The sequence below is a fragment of the Ostrinia furnacalis genome, unplaced genomic scaffold (genome assembly GCF_004193835.3).
Source record: "Ostrinia furnacalis isolate ACB-3 unplaced genomic scaffold, ASM419383v2 OfSCF3018, whole genome shotgun sequence".
Taxonomy (NCBI): Eukaryota; Metazoa; Arthropoda; class Insecta; order Lepidoptera; family Crambidae; genus Ostrinia; species Ostrinia furnacalis.
The window spans coordinates 229,623-244,430 of NW_021133257.1; the positions used below are offsets into that span (position 1 = coordinate 229,623).

Below are 14,808 nucleotides of genomic sequence, written 5' to 3' on the forward strand. Positions count from 1 at the left end.
CAGAAACTTGAAATTTGGCAGGTAGGTTCCTTAAAGGGTGTAGGTAGACATCCGTTAAGAACGAATTTTACGGAACTCCACTTCTAAGAGGGTAAAATGGGGGTTGGAAAATTGTATAAAAGTCCAATGTTTCACGCGTACGTAGTCGCGGGCACAGCTAGTAACAATAAAATGATAAATAAATAACTAGTTTTTGCTGAGTCCTACCGTGTTTCATCTGCTCGAATATCTAGATTTTGTTTCAATTCGCAATTCTACTTAAAATAAATTACTTTAAATTCCAACTTGATTTATTTTCATGAAATATAATTACAGAAGAAAATTAGCTACTGAATTAAATTTTGTATTTAACAAGTAGATAAGTAGCATCTTTGAGACGATTCAAATTCGAGCCTTTGATTCGATCAAAACACTCGAAGGGAAGTTTCGATTTGAAACGAGTTTCTCAGTTTTTGTTTAACTTGTTTAAATCTGAATTTGACGAAGTCTATTGGAATTTGTTGTCACTTTGCGAATATCTAAAGTAAATAAATGTTAATAAATATTACGAAGATCTTGATCTCAAAACAATTTTAAATTACCAGATACCCTGAACATCGATGGGTTTGTATAAACTTAGATTATTATTTGTCGAATATCATGAAGAAATATCTCCAAAATCAGGCATTAGGTTTGAGAGCTCTTCTCTACTTAGTAGGTACTTACGTACGTAATGAAATTATGTACCCTGGATCTACTGCAAAAAAATTACAAAGAAAGATTCTTTCAGTTTTCAGCTAATCCTACAAAATGTTATAAATTGCGAAAAGTACAGATAAATATCGATGTATGTTTGTTACTCATTCACACCAAAACTACTCAATGGATTTTGATGAAATTTTACAATACTATTGTATAAACATCAAAATAATATTTTATAATTTATAACGATCTGTGACAAACTGAATTTCACGCGGGCGAAGCCGTGGGCAAAAGCTAATACTTAATAAATTGAGAAAGGATAATGAAAAGAAAAACGACTTCGTTTTCAAATAATTTATTCTACTAGCATAATACTGTTCATATAAAATGAATATTTTAACTGATAACCTCTTTTTCAGTTGCTTACAAAACAATAATCACCCGTTGTGTAAGCCTACAAGTTATGTACTTAGTTTTGGGCAACACCGACGCCGTAGGACTAATGTCGATATTAATATGAAGAAAATACACCAGCACACGCCATGCTTTCTATACCAAGGTGATTGATGCCGCGTATGATTTTGAAAAATCCCTTATCGCCCCAATACTCATTCCAAGAGTTCGCGGCCAGCCAGTAAGCGACTCCGCGTTCCTCGCCCCAACCTAGCAGCTTAATGGAATGAAGTCCTAACACTTTACCGCCTGTATACTTGTATACTCCGTATTTGTAATTAAAGAAATCTTCACAAAGATAAAATGACGTCGTAACAGGCCCATTCATGTATATGTCTGTCATTATTTGCGTTTCATTTGTCATTTTATAAAAATTACGTAATTTCACCTTGTCTTTCCAGTATGATATTTTATGATTTCCTTGACATGTGTTTGTACATATTGTATTGAAATGGTCATCATCATGACCACAAATTGGGGGACTATAAAAATTGGTCATAATATGAACACACGGCGGGATTGTGTAAGGTCTACATCCTTTTCCTGAATCGTATTTGCCACCTGAGACGATTCCTCTATTTTGAGCGAACTGCCATGCTTCGCTTAATACACCCCCCTTACATGAGCTACCACAAAACATACAACAACTTATAACGTCAATTTCCGACAAATAAACTTTCTTTCTTCCTTTTGACCCGATGCAGAGTCGATCGCTCATGGCAGACGCAGCGGACACGGCCCAACAGCTCCCACAAGCTCCTTGATCTCTAATATCCCATAAAGATGGGCAATTTTCCCATTCAACTCGAGCGTCGAAAATAATTGGCAAGTTACATTTATCGATATGTTTGTATCGTGGAGGTGTCCCAGCAAAACTGTTGCCATACCTTGTGTCTTCTTTTATGGTCCCGGAAAGCCTCTTGAGGTAACTTAGTGGTGTATTCCTGGGGAAGTTTCGGCCTGCTCTCCACAAAGTTTGTTCGGAGTTGATGTAATTGATCAGTTCATCGGAGAGCGGATNTAGCGGATGCATGCGTCGCGATGTTGCTGATCCTATCAGGAATACGAAAATCATGATCGCTGGGTCAATCTTCATGGCTGCAAAATTGTCACTACACTGACAGCACACTTTCCTGTTCTAACGATGTCTCTTTACTCAGATACGCGCGAATAAAACAACGTTAATATAGCACCGTATTTATAGCCAAATTTTATCGGTAATTTGTAATTGGACCGGAAATTGGAAAGGAAAATTAAAATGATGGATATATTATATTCTTACTAAAACATAAACATACCTTAATCGATATTATGCTGTGTATTATCCTTAAATAAATAAATAAATTTCATTGGATATTTTCCACGGTCATTCATTATTCTCCTTTACTAAAAAGTAACTTGCAATTTATTTTTAGAAACAAAATTTAGATTAATGGTTAAATCTGGTATCATTGGCCGTTATATCATTTGTCGTATACAGTGTGAGTCACGTTAAAGTGTACATATGAAATTAGGTAAAACTAGACCTATTTTTATCGGCAAAAAAGAGGTCAAATTTTTTTTGTGATTTTTTCAAATTTTTATTAGAATTTTTTTTTCTTCCAATTACTTATTGTAAAGAGAACGTATTAATTTTTAAACTAAGAGGTATATCCTGATAAAATAAAAACAGTAATAATGCTAAATAACAGACGATACTAAAATAATACATAAAATACCCTGAAAATGCCAATAAATAATAAAAAAAGATACTTTAAAAAAAATCTGCTTTTAAATTCGTGTTTTTTTGGTTATTTGATAAATTGCTCCAAAAATGCACCTATAACAGGTAGTTTTTTATTACTTTGTATTATTCTCTATCGTATTACCTTTGTAAAACTAAAAATCGCATGTCTCTATCCCCATCACAACATTTGCTATGATCGTTTGAACAAAGGCCTGCCACAACATTATTCTCCGCTACAGGTAGGGACAATTTTAATTTTAACTAAAATGCTTATTTTACTTCGAAATCTTTTGTTTTTATTTGAAATCTAACTTGTCTTTATCAAAATACAAATCTAGAGCCATTTTAAGTTTCGTTGTTAACGAAGCGTTGAATGGCGCGCCCGGAGAGGCTTAGTTCAAACGATCATTGCAAACGTTGTGATAGGGATAGAGACATGCGATTTTTGGTTTTACGAAGATAAAAACCACCTGTTATAGGGGCATTTTTTGGAGAAATTTATAAAAAAAAGCAGATTTTTTTCAAAAAGTATCATTTTTTATTATTTGTTGGCATTTTCTGAGTATTTTATGTATTTTTTTAGTATCGCCTGTTATTTAGCATTATTACTGTTTTTATTTTATCAGGATATACCTCATAGGTAGTTTAAAAGTTATTACGATTTCTTTACAATAAGTAACTGGAAGAAAAAAAATCTATAAAAAATAAAAATAAAAACTCAAAAAAAATTTGACCTCTTTTTTGTCGATAAAAATAGGTCTAGTTTCACCTATTTTCATATGTACACTTTAACGTGACTCACACTGTATAAAAAAAGTATTTAAATTATATTTATATCTATTGTCCGTTACTCAGTGTCAAATTTAGGCTGGTTTGCACCACCTTACTTTAATTTTGACAAACGTCAAAAGTATTTCAAACTCCATACAAAAAACACCGGTAATCGTCACTCCACAAACGTGTTACGCAAAATATTGATAAGCTTGTTGATCCTTTCGTAGTCCTATTAATGATAATAATTAGTGTCATTCTCATTATCCTTCCTATTGAGATATTGTGTTTAATTAATTCAGTAGGTACATAATGAGAGGAAACATTGATGTTATTAAATAAATTAATATCACCTTGGGATTTTCCCTCACTGTCAAAATACGACTGCAAAATTATAACTAACCCACAAAATAATGAAGGTTTGACAAAATTATTGTATAGTTTTATTGGTCTTTGCGTTATCGTGTAACTTTTCCCTTTGGATTATTATTGTTTAAACTGACTTGATAACGGACTATTAATTCATTATTATTCGTCTATTCAGTAACCATATTATTATTATTAATAGATAAGATTTGGGCTTCGGCTGTTTAAAAGTGTGCTTCCTACCATGAGTCTAGGTTAAAATATGTGCTTTAATCGCTAGCGAGTGAGTAAAAAAAATCGATGAAGATTTTAGTTCTTGAAAGTAGCCGCTAGGGGCGGTGTACAATCTGTCATACATTCTCATGTCATTTTTTTACGCAGCCGCTAGCGAGCTCACCTAACTTAAACTCATGGTAAGCACACAGAATACTGATTTTAGTTGTAGTTTACCGTCATTCGGAAAAGACCTCTTGAGTGTGATAGTTTTCTCTGGAATCTTTTAATGTCACTCCAGGGAACGAAACTACCCTATTTCGAGTATGATTTATCACCGTTTCCGAGATCACCTATTGGTTGTAAAATCGATTTATAATCTTCATGATTTATCGACATGTTTAACTTTAGCGTCACTTGTCTAAGTGTACACTTCCATAAGTGTAGAACTGAAATATTGCCTTGGTTGCTATTTTTGTTTTGACACTATTTTTAATCGTGAATCCATATCTCATAAGCTGGTTACTGTTGTTGTTTACGATTTGGAAATCATTTTGTTCACATTTAACTTGATCACGGCAATAATTTTAATTCAGTCCATGTATTTAGCTTGTGGTAGGTAATTTATAGAAGCTGTAAGGGTTGCTACAATGTTTAAGTGATTGCCGTGTAGAAGAGGCCTAAGAGTCACTGGTATAAAGTATACATTTAATTTTTGTAACGTCGCATATCGGCTGATATTCCAGAACCTTTATCTAGGTAGCGGGAAATTGACCAAGACAAAGCACACCAAATGATGGGCGATGCACGGTGAAATTAACTGAAGTGCGTGTTTACACTACCTATGTCTCAATCAATTTCCCGTATAAGTAGTGTACCTGCGCCACAAGATTTTCCAAATATCTTTATTTGTGCACGCGGGAGTGATTCGATTCTGCAGAATGCTGATTGCTCTTAAGTACAGTCAGATACACGTGCATGTTAATTTTGTTTCCTTTTGTATACTAGTTGACGTCAGCTAAATGACGTCCACTGCTGGACAAAGGCCTCCCCCAAGGATTTCGAAAATTAAATATTTTTATTTTCTTATCAACAAATTAAATAAATTATTAGGAAGGATTCCGTGATATTATGTCAAATATTCACTTACTCTTCATTTTTTTTTCCTTGAGCCCAGATTTGAGACTGACTAAATGCTGATTTAAAATGCGGGCAATGTGAGACACAAGGCCTGTAACTTTTACGTTTACAAATTAATAGGGGATTGGACTAATTTTTATTTTAGTTTTTAAAGATTGACCTCTAAAATTCCAGGGTATTAAAAAAAAGGAATGCGTCCATATTTTTGCACTTGATTGTACGCACAGGGTCCCATTGAAGCCTCGTTTCTCGTAAGCTATCATTAACCGTTCATTGGTGGATTTATTCCAGTGTCCGTCACGGGTTGCGTCGCAATTATCCTGGCCCGATCTCCCCATTGTTGTCGAAATTTAAAACAAATTTCCTGTACAGTGTATGTGGGGTAACGTTGAACACGACCATTTTTAAATAATCTTGTGCAAAACTTTTTGCAAGGTTGTCCTTGGTAAGATGGAGCGGCCAAGATAAAATATAAGTTTCGCTGCATGAAACTTTGTGTATAAATATTGGAGGACCTTTTCAGCGTCAAGCAGTGTATCTACAGGCGTTAAAAATGTTGAATTCTGCAAATAATGAAAAACAATGTTAGGTAGTAGTAGTACTTTCTTCTACCAGGCAAAGGCCTGGGCCATTCCCATTTTATTTAGGGTCGGCCCTCCGTATCATGTAGTGTAGTTACCTAATGTCTAAAAAATAGGTAGGTGTGTTAGTCCAAAATAACTTCTATGAACTACTAAGCACACTATCCTAACTACTTACCTATGTAATTATGGAATTACACCACACTATAACCTCCTCCTTTTTTGAAGTCGGTTAAAAAATACATGAAGGCTACGAAAATTTTTTGGTAATATGCCTGGTAACCCTACTCGACTGTGCATAGGGGGTCGCGTTTTTCTTCGCCGCCAAATTGGTTAAGCACAGCAATTACTTGATAAAGTACTCGTCGAGCGTTTGAGGCGTTTTTGGGCTGGCATGCGGATTTCTGAAGCGGCAGGTTATTCAAAGTGATTTTAAATCGCGGGAGTTTCGGGTTTGAATTCCAAGGGCAAATGGTAGAATAATGATAATGAATATTAATCGAATATTAATGACAATTAATGTAATACAATTAATGACAGTTTATATAAATATCTAGTCTAGACTAAGTAGAAGCAAGTAAATGCTGATCATGAGTGATGTAAATCTAAAGTTTAAACGTTATCTAATCTAGTAAAAACTTCGCTTAATTTTAGTTAAAGTAAAAAACAAAATATTTTTGATCTGGGTGAAGTAGTACCTAATTATGTAAAATGCAGCCTAATATTTAACAACGTGACGGTTAAAATGGATTTAGAAACAATAATAAATAGTAATAATACTATCGAATCTCATTTATTGTTTCTAAATCCATTTTAACCGTCACGTTGTTAAATATTAGGCTTATTAAATATGATACTTATGTATCATAATAAGATTTTCGTGAGCAAACAGTGAAATCAAAATGTATCAAAAATAAATTGAACGCGCTTTTATCACAACGCTTTGTTTCTGTACCTAATTAAATAAACTATCCCAGTCTAATCCATCAAAGTACTCTTAAGATTAGCCGCCATTCTCGACTCTCGGTGCCGCTTGGACACTTTTGCACTCGACGACTTTGCAGCCCCCACGCTAACATTTGACAGATGAGATGTCAGCAGAAAATTGGATTTCGCAAAATAAACATAACGCATTTCTTTGCACTAACACCAACCATCCAATTTACACCCTATTTTGAACCAACAAAGTCGAATTTCAATTGGGCAGCAGATTGCAACACTCGTAGGCGCTGTATTTCTTTGTAAATGGTTTGGTCAAAAGGTTTCAGTATATCCCAGCTTGGTGCGAAAATCTGTATTTGCACAAGACAGATTGCCGTGTCGTGTTATATGGGAACTAAATTTGTCTGGAATTCAACTATCGCCAAGGCATTTGTGACTGCTTTATTAAATCCCTGATGATTTTAAATCAAGGTATACCATCATAAAGTTACAATATTTATTCAACACACTGTTGAATATGTTTCGTTATTAGAGAAATTTGTTTGANGAGCGGATGCATCTGTCGCAATGTTGCTGATCCGATCAGGAATACGAAAATCATAATCGCTGGGACAATCTTCATGGCTGCAAAATTGTCACTACACTGACAGACAGCACACGTTCCTGTGCTAACGAGATACGCGCGAATAAAACAACGTTTACATGTATAGCACCGTATTAATAGCCAAATTTTATCTGTAATTAGTAATTGGACCGGAAATTGAAAAGGAAAATTAAAATGATGGATATATTATATTCTTATTAATTACTAAAACATGAACATACCTTAATCGATATTATGCTGTGTATTATCCTTAAATATAGAAATAAATTTCATTGGATATTTTCCACGGTACCAGTCATCATTATTCTCCCTTACTAAAAAGTAACTCACAATTTAGGTATTTTTAGAAATAAAATTTATATCATAGGCCGTTATCTGATATCATTTACTGTTATCGTAGTATAGGTACCTACATATAAAAAGTATACAAAAAACACCGGTTATCGTTATAGTTACTGTTAAATTAGATGGTGAAGTACTCAACCTTAGACTACTAAAGGCCCTAAAGCAGTCCAACAAATTAAATTAAAATTAAAAATTCGTTACCTTCCAGACAATTTTAAAAGTCAATGAACATAATGAAATGAACATAAAAGAAAAACCACAACAAATTAAATTAAAATTCGTAAACTGTATCCTGTGTAGAGACGAACTATCGTGGGGGTGGATAAGGCCCCGTGATCAGTCTGCACAAGACACTTCCGTAACGGCGATGCGTATCTGTCCGCTAGGATCCTCAGAATGCTGTTGCGACTGACTCGCACCCTGGTAATAATACCCGTGTTACGCAAAATATTGATAAGCATGTTGATCCTTTCGTAGTCCTATTAATGATAGGTATATTTAGTGTCATTCTCGTTATCCTTCCTATTGAGATATTGTGTTTAATTGATTCAGTACATAATGAGAGGAAACATTGATGTTAATAAATAAATTAATATCACCTTGGGATTTTCCCTTACTGTCTAAATACGACTGCAAAATAACTAACACACAAAATAATGAAGGTTGGACAAAATTATTGTATAGTTTTATTGGTCTTTGCGTTATCGTGTAACTTTTCCCTTTGGGTTATTATTGTTTAAACTGACTTGATAACGGACTATTAATTCATTATTATTCGTCTATTCAGTAACCATATTATTATTAATAGATAAGATTTGGGCTTCGGCTGTTTAAAAGTGTGCTTCCTACCATGACTCTAGGTTAAATGTGCTTTAATCGCTAGCGAGTGAGTAAAAAAAAATCGATGAAGATTTTAGTTCTTGAAAGTAGCCGCTAGGGGCAGTGTACAATCTGTCATACATTCTCATGTCATTTTTTTACGCAGCCGCTAGCGAGCTCACCTAACTTAAACTAATGGTAAGCATACATAATACTTACTGATTTTAGTTGTAGTTTAACGTCATTCGGAAAAGACCGCTTGAGTGTGATAGTTTTATCTGGAATCTTTTAATGTCACTCCAGGGAACGAAACTACCCTATTTCAAGTATGATTTATCACCGTTTCCGAGATCACCTATTGGTTGTAAAACCGATTTATAATCTTCATGATTTATCGACATGTTTAACTTTAGCGTCACTTGTCTAAGTGTACACTTCCATAAGTATAGTTAGAACTGAAATATTGCCTTGGTTGCTATTTTTGTTTTGACACTATTTTTAATCGTGAATCCATATCTCATAAGCTGGTTACTGTTGTTGTTTACGACTTGGAAATCGCTTTGTTCCCATTTAACTTGATCACGGCAATAATTTTTAGGTAATAAATAAATGCTGTAAGGGTTGCTACAATGTTTAAGTGATTGCCGTGAAGAAGAGGCCTAAGAGTCACTGGTATAGTGTATAATTTAATTTTTGTAACGTCGCATGTCGGCTGGTGTTCCAGAACTTTTACTTTAGGTAGCCCTAATGGCATAGCACTGTGCGGAAAATTGATCAAGACAAAGCACACCGAATGATGGGCGATGCACGGCGAAAGTAACTGAAGTGCGTTTTTACACTATGTCTCAATCAATTTCCCGCATAGTGTAACTGCACAACAGGATTTTCCAAATATCTTTATTTGTGTACGCAAGTGGACGCGGCAGTCATGCGATTCTGCAAATTGCTCGTAAGTACAGTCAGATACACGTGCGTGATATTTTTTTATTTTTGTAAGATAGATGGATCTAATGTAGGTTTGTTTTTTGTTTTGTTTCAGCCAAACGTCCTCTGCTGGACAAAGGCCTCCCCCAAGGATTTCGAATATTAAGTTATAGAATAATTATTTAGTATTTTTATTTTATCTCTTTTGAGTAATTTAGTTTCCATATCAACAAATTAAATGAATCCTAAGCAACGACCCAAAATAGCATTTTAGCAAACTGATTCTGAGCATTCCTTGATATCTTCTTCTTTTCGTGTCGACAACAAACCTACACATTCCTTGATATGACGTAATCACTTACCTACTCTTCTTTTTCTTTTCTGTAAGGTCAGATTTGAGACTGACTGAATGCTGATTTATTTTTAAACTGGAGTTTAGAAAATGCGGGCAATGCGGGACGCAAGGCCTGTAACTTACGTTTACAAATAACAAGGGGATTGGACTAATTTTTGTTATAGTGTTTTAAAGATTGACCTCTAAAATTCCAGGATATTAAAAAAAAGGAATGCGTCCACATTTTTTCACTTGATTGTACGCACAGGGTCCCATTGAAGCCTCGTTTCTCGTAAGCTATCATTAACCGTTCATTGGTGGATTTATTCCAGTGTCCGTCACGGGCTGCGTCGCAATTATCCTGGCCCGATCTCCCCATTGTTGTCGAAATTTAAAACAAATTTCCTGTACAGTGTATGTGGGGTAACGTTGAACACGACCATTTTTAAATAATCTTGTGTAAAACTTTTTGCAAGGTTGTCCTTGGTAAGATGGAGCGGCCAAGATAAAATATAAGTTTCGCTGCATGAAACTTTGTGTATGAATATTGGAGGACCTTTTCAGCATCAAGCAGTGTACCTACAGGCGTTAAAAATATTGAATTCTGCCAATAATGAATAACAGTGTTAGGTAGTTATGATAATAAATGTTTGTAGTGCAAGTACTTTTTTCTACCAGGCAAAAGCCTGGCCCATTCCCATTTTATTTGGGGTCGGCCCTCCGTATCATGTAGTGTAGGTACTAGGTACCTAATGTCGAAAAAATAGGTATAATGTGTTATAATATCAAAATGACATTTATGGACTACTAAACACATTAACATAATTACTTACTTATGTAATGTGGAATTACACCACACTAAAAATACATGAATGCTACGAAAAAAAATTGATAATATGCTTGGTAACCCTACTCGACTGTGCATAGGAGGTCGCGTTTTTCTTCGCCGCCAAATTGGTTAAGCACAGCAATTACTTGATAAAGTACTCGTCGAGCGTTTGAGGCGTTTTTGGGCTGGCATGCGGATTTCTAAAGCGGCAGGTTATTCAAAGTGATTTTAAATCGCGGGAGTTTCGGGTTTGAATACTTTGAATTCCAAGGGCAAATGTTAGAATAATGATAATGAATATTAATGACAATTAATGTAATAAAATTAATGACAGTATAGGTAGGTATCTAGAATCTAGACTAAGTAGAAGTAAGTAAGTGCTGATCATCACTCATGATGTAAATCTAAAGTTTAAACGATATCTAATCTAGTAAAAACTTTTCTTAATTTTAGTTAAAGTAAAAACAAAACATTTTTGATCCGGGTAAAGTTGTACTTAATTGTGTAAAATACAGCCTAATTTAACAACGAGACAGATAAAGTGGATTTAGAAACAATAAATGAGATTCGATAGTAATAAGTATCATAATAAGATTGAAACGTTTCGGATTTTCGTGAGCAAACAGTGAAATCAAAATGTATCAAAAATAAAATGAACGCGCGTTTATCACAACGCTTTGTTTCTGTAATTAAATAAACTATCCCAGTCTAATCCATCAAAGTACTCTTAAGATTAGCCGTCATTCTCGACTCTCGGTGCCGCTTGGACACTTTTGCACTCGACGACTTTGCAGCCCCCACGCTAACATTTGACAGATGAGATGTCAGCAGAAAATTGGATTTCGCAAAATAAACATAACGCATTTCTTTGCACTAACACCAACCATCCAATTTACACCCTATTTGGAACCAACAAAGTCGAATTTCAATTGGGCAGCAGATTGCAACACTCGTAGGCGCTGTATTTCTTTGTAAATGGTTTGGTCAAAAGGTTTCAGTATATCCCAGCTTGGTGCGAAAATCTGTATTTGCACAAGACAGATTGCCGTGTCGTGTTATATGGGAACTAAATTTGTCTGGAATTCAATTATCGCCATGGCATTTATAACTGCTTTATTAAATCCTTGATGATTTTAAATCAAGGTATACCTACCATCATAAAGGTACAATATTTATCCAATACACTGTTGAATATGTTTCGCTATTAGAGGAATTTGTTTGAATGTAGCTCTATGCAGCCATCCACAGAATTATTAAGCAAACACATGCAAAANAATTTGTTTGAATGTAGCTCTGCAGCCATCCACAGAATTATTAAGCAAACACATGCAAAAAGTGTCCCAATTAGCGAGTGGCAGCGTACAAAATGATTTCAAAAAATGCTAAATTTAAAAATATTGCGCGCATCGCTGTCAAAAGTGACGTACATTCCTCACGTGACACGTCCGAGCCGGCCGGCTTGGCGTTATTGACGTTTAATCGACGGCTGACTGCCCGCGTCGGGTTGTCAGTTGTCACAGTGACATGCGGTTGACGGGCCTACAGCTGTGACGTCATCTTACGAATGTTCCACGCGCCAAATAAAGGTGAAAAGGTATTTGTTTGTTTTGTAGTGTCCAAATGATGTTCCTTTGGGACGTAGGAATCGTTCGTCTTTTGATGGAAGGTTTTGTGGAATTTCTCTGTAACTAACTGTTACATTATAAAGTTTTGGTCGAACTATTTTTTTAATTTAAGTTGAGAAAAGCGTTAGCTTAATGATGATGATGGCGTCTAGACCTAACTTAATTAAATTAAAGTAAATTGAGACGTGAAAAGCGCTTTACAAAAGCCAATTTGCTGAAAATGAATGACTTTTAACTCTATGGTGAAAATGGTTAGTAGTATGGTGGTTAGTAGTAAGTATCATTGTTTTTATATCAACTTTGATTGTTAATGCTATCTCGCCGTAACATTTTAACGAGAGTGTTACTGAAGGAACATAATAACTCCCACCCACACCAAGGGTCACATTAGTCGTAACAAATGACCCGGGACACTAATAAAGAGATAGCAATCTATATCGCGGTGTGGGACACCGGCACACACGCAATTTGTCTCCTCTAGTACAATAAATTGATTGTTACTCGGCGGGACGCCTCGCTCCTGACCGAGTTCATATTAATAAACGATTCCATCCACATGATAGTAAGACCACAGGTCACGAAGAACAGCTAGTCTACCCATGAACAAAGTAAGGGCCGTTGTTAGATAATTTCTAAAAAAAACTGAACTTCTAATATTTAAACAGAAACTTAACAACAAATAAAGCTATCTGACAAATTTAAGGAAGACGTTCTATTCGAGACGTGCGAAATCAAAAGTTAAAGTTAGTCTGACAAGTCAGTACTATTTATTGAGATCTAAACTGTCAGACTAACTTTGCAACTTGAACTTCGTTCATTTCAGCCAAATGACGCCCACTGTTGGACAAAGGCCTCCCCCAAGGTTTTCCACAATGAACGGTCCTGCACTGCACGCATTCAGGCTCTTCCCGCCACCTTTATCAGATCGTCGGTCCACCTAGTAGGAGGCCTGCCTACGCTACGTTTTCCAGCTTTTTTCTGACGATGAGCTGTTTCATTAATTGTCTTAGTTAAAATAGAGGTATAACGTGTTTTTTACTTTTTACCCGACTGCGCCAAAAGGAGGGCTATGTTTTTATTCCAAATACAGTATGCTTTCTGACATTAATAAATTAGAACTTTATTAAAACTTCAAGTAGAAATTAACTGGGTGTTTTAATTGGGCTGTGGATAGTACAGGCCGCACCTAACGAAATAAGATGCTAATTATTCTTAAAAGGCTATTACCATTTCTCACAGATATATATCGTAAGATAGATGCCTCTCGACTCCAAAGTATCTGTTGGTTTATGATGTGTTGGTCAGTTCCAAACAGAACTTGTTCTACATGAAGTATGGATTTACTAGTGCCAATGTACGATGCATATCAATGTATTAACTGTACTGGTGATTGGTTTTGTATGAACTTTATTTGTTCTCTATTGAGAACATTAAACACAGAACCTGTAAATATTATTTCAACGTTCCTTCTTTTGCTTCTTTAAGCCATCTGGGATATAAAGATACTTACTTTATGGTCATTAAATAATTCGTTTTTATTATTATAAATCGGACAACACTCTAGCTTTTGATGATTCAAGTAGAACTAAACAATTAATGTTCAATACTAATGTATAAGCGAAGATAAATTTCAAATACTTTATAAGAATGTAGGTATGTCTTAAAATACTTGATTAAATCGACCGTTTTATGAAGTTGATCGGCAATGATGATGCATATCAATGATAATATAATAAAATTGAAATATTAATTACACTTAATAGTTATGAATACCTTGAAAGGAAAAACGTAACGACAGCCTTACGGATTTCAATTATTCGGTATTAAAATCGTGTAATAACCTGGCATATCATTACAGGCAATTTATTTCTTGCTTGTAATTGGCTTTAAAAAGTTGAGATTGTAACCTTTGAGAGATATGTCAGTAAAGTACAGGGTACAGACAAAGTGTGCTATGTAATTAGGAAACGTATCCTATATCTGAACATAAAGTAATAGACTGACTGACAATGCTTCCATTAGGTTGATTTAAGATTTTATGCAAATAATAAATGAATAGGCACTTGCAGGGCAGATATGTACTGTCCTAGGCTGTATCTCTTGTCTTAACACCAGGTGCGATTGCGGTCAAATACCTGCCTTATTACATAAAAAACTAACTAAATTAAAATAAACAACAAATTAAATGGATAAATCGACAAATTAGCATTTAGAAAATTAGCGTCCTAGGAAGTAATAAATAAAAAAAAAACGGATAACTATTGACAAAGAGGTTATAGAAAGAAAATATTAGCTCTTCATTAACTGTGAAGAATCAATGGTTGCTGGGTTGATTTTGCTAAGAAACGATGTAAGTAAGTTCTCAGCAGTCTCAGTTTCTTAAGTATTCCTCAGCCCCTAAAGTAGCAATTTTTCCACCAAGACGACAATACCAAAATATTTTGCTATCGCTACT

At 34.9% G+C, this 14,808-nt stretch overlaps 1 pseudogene; it reads right to left on the bottom strand.

Annotated features, from left to right (window-relative positions):
• Positions 1–1,114: 1,114 nt before the first annotated feature.
• LOC114357027 (cathepsin B pseudogene) lies at positions 1,115–2,264 on the bottom strand (annotated as a pseudogene).
• Positions 2,265–14,808: the final 12,544 nt, after the last annotated feature.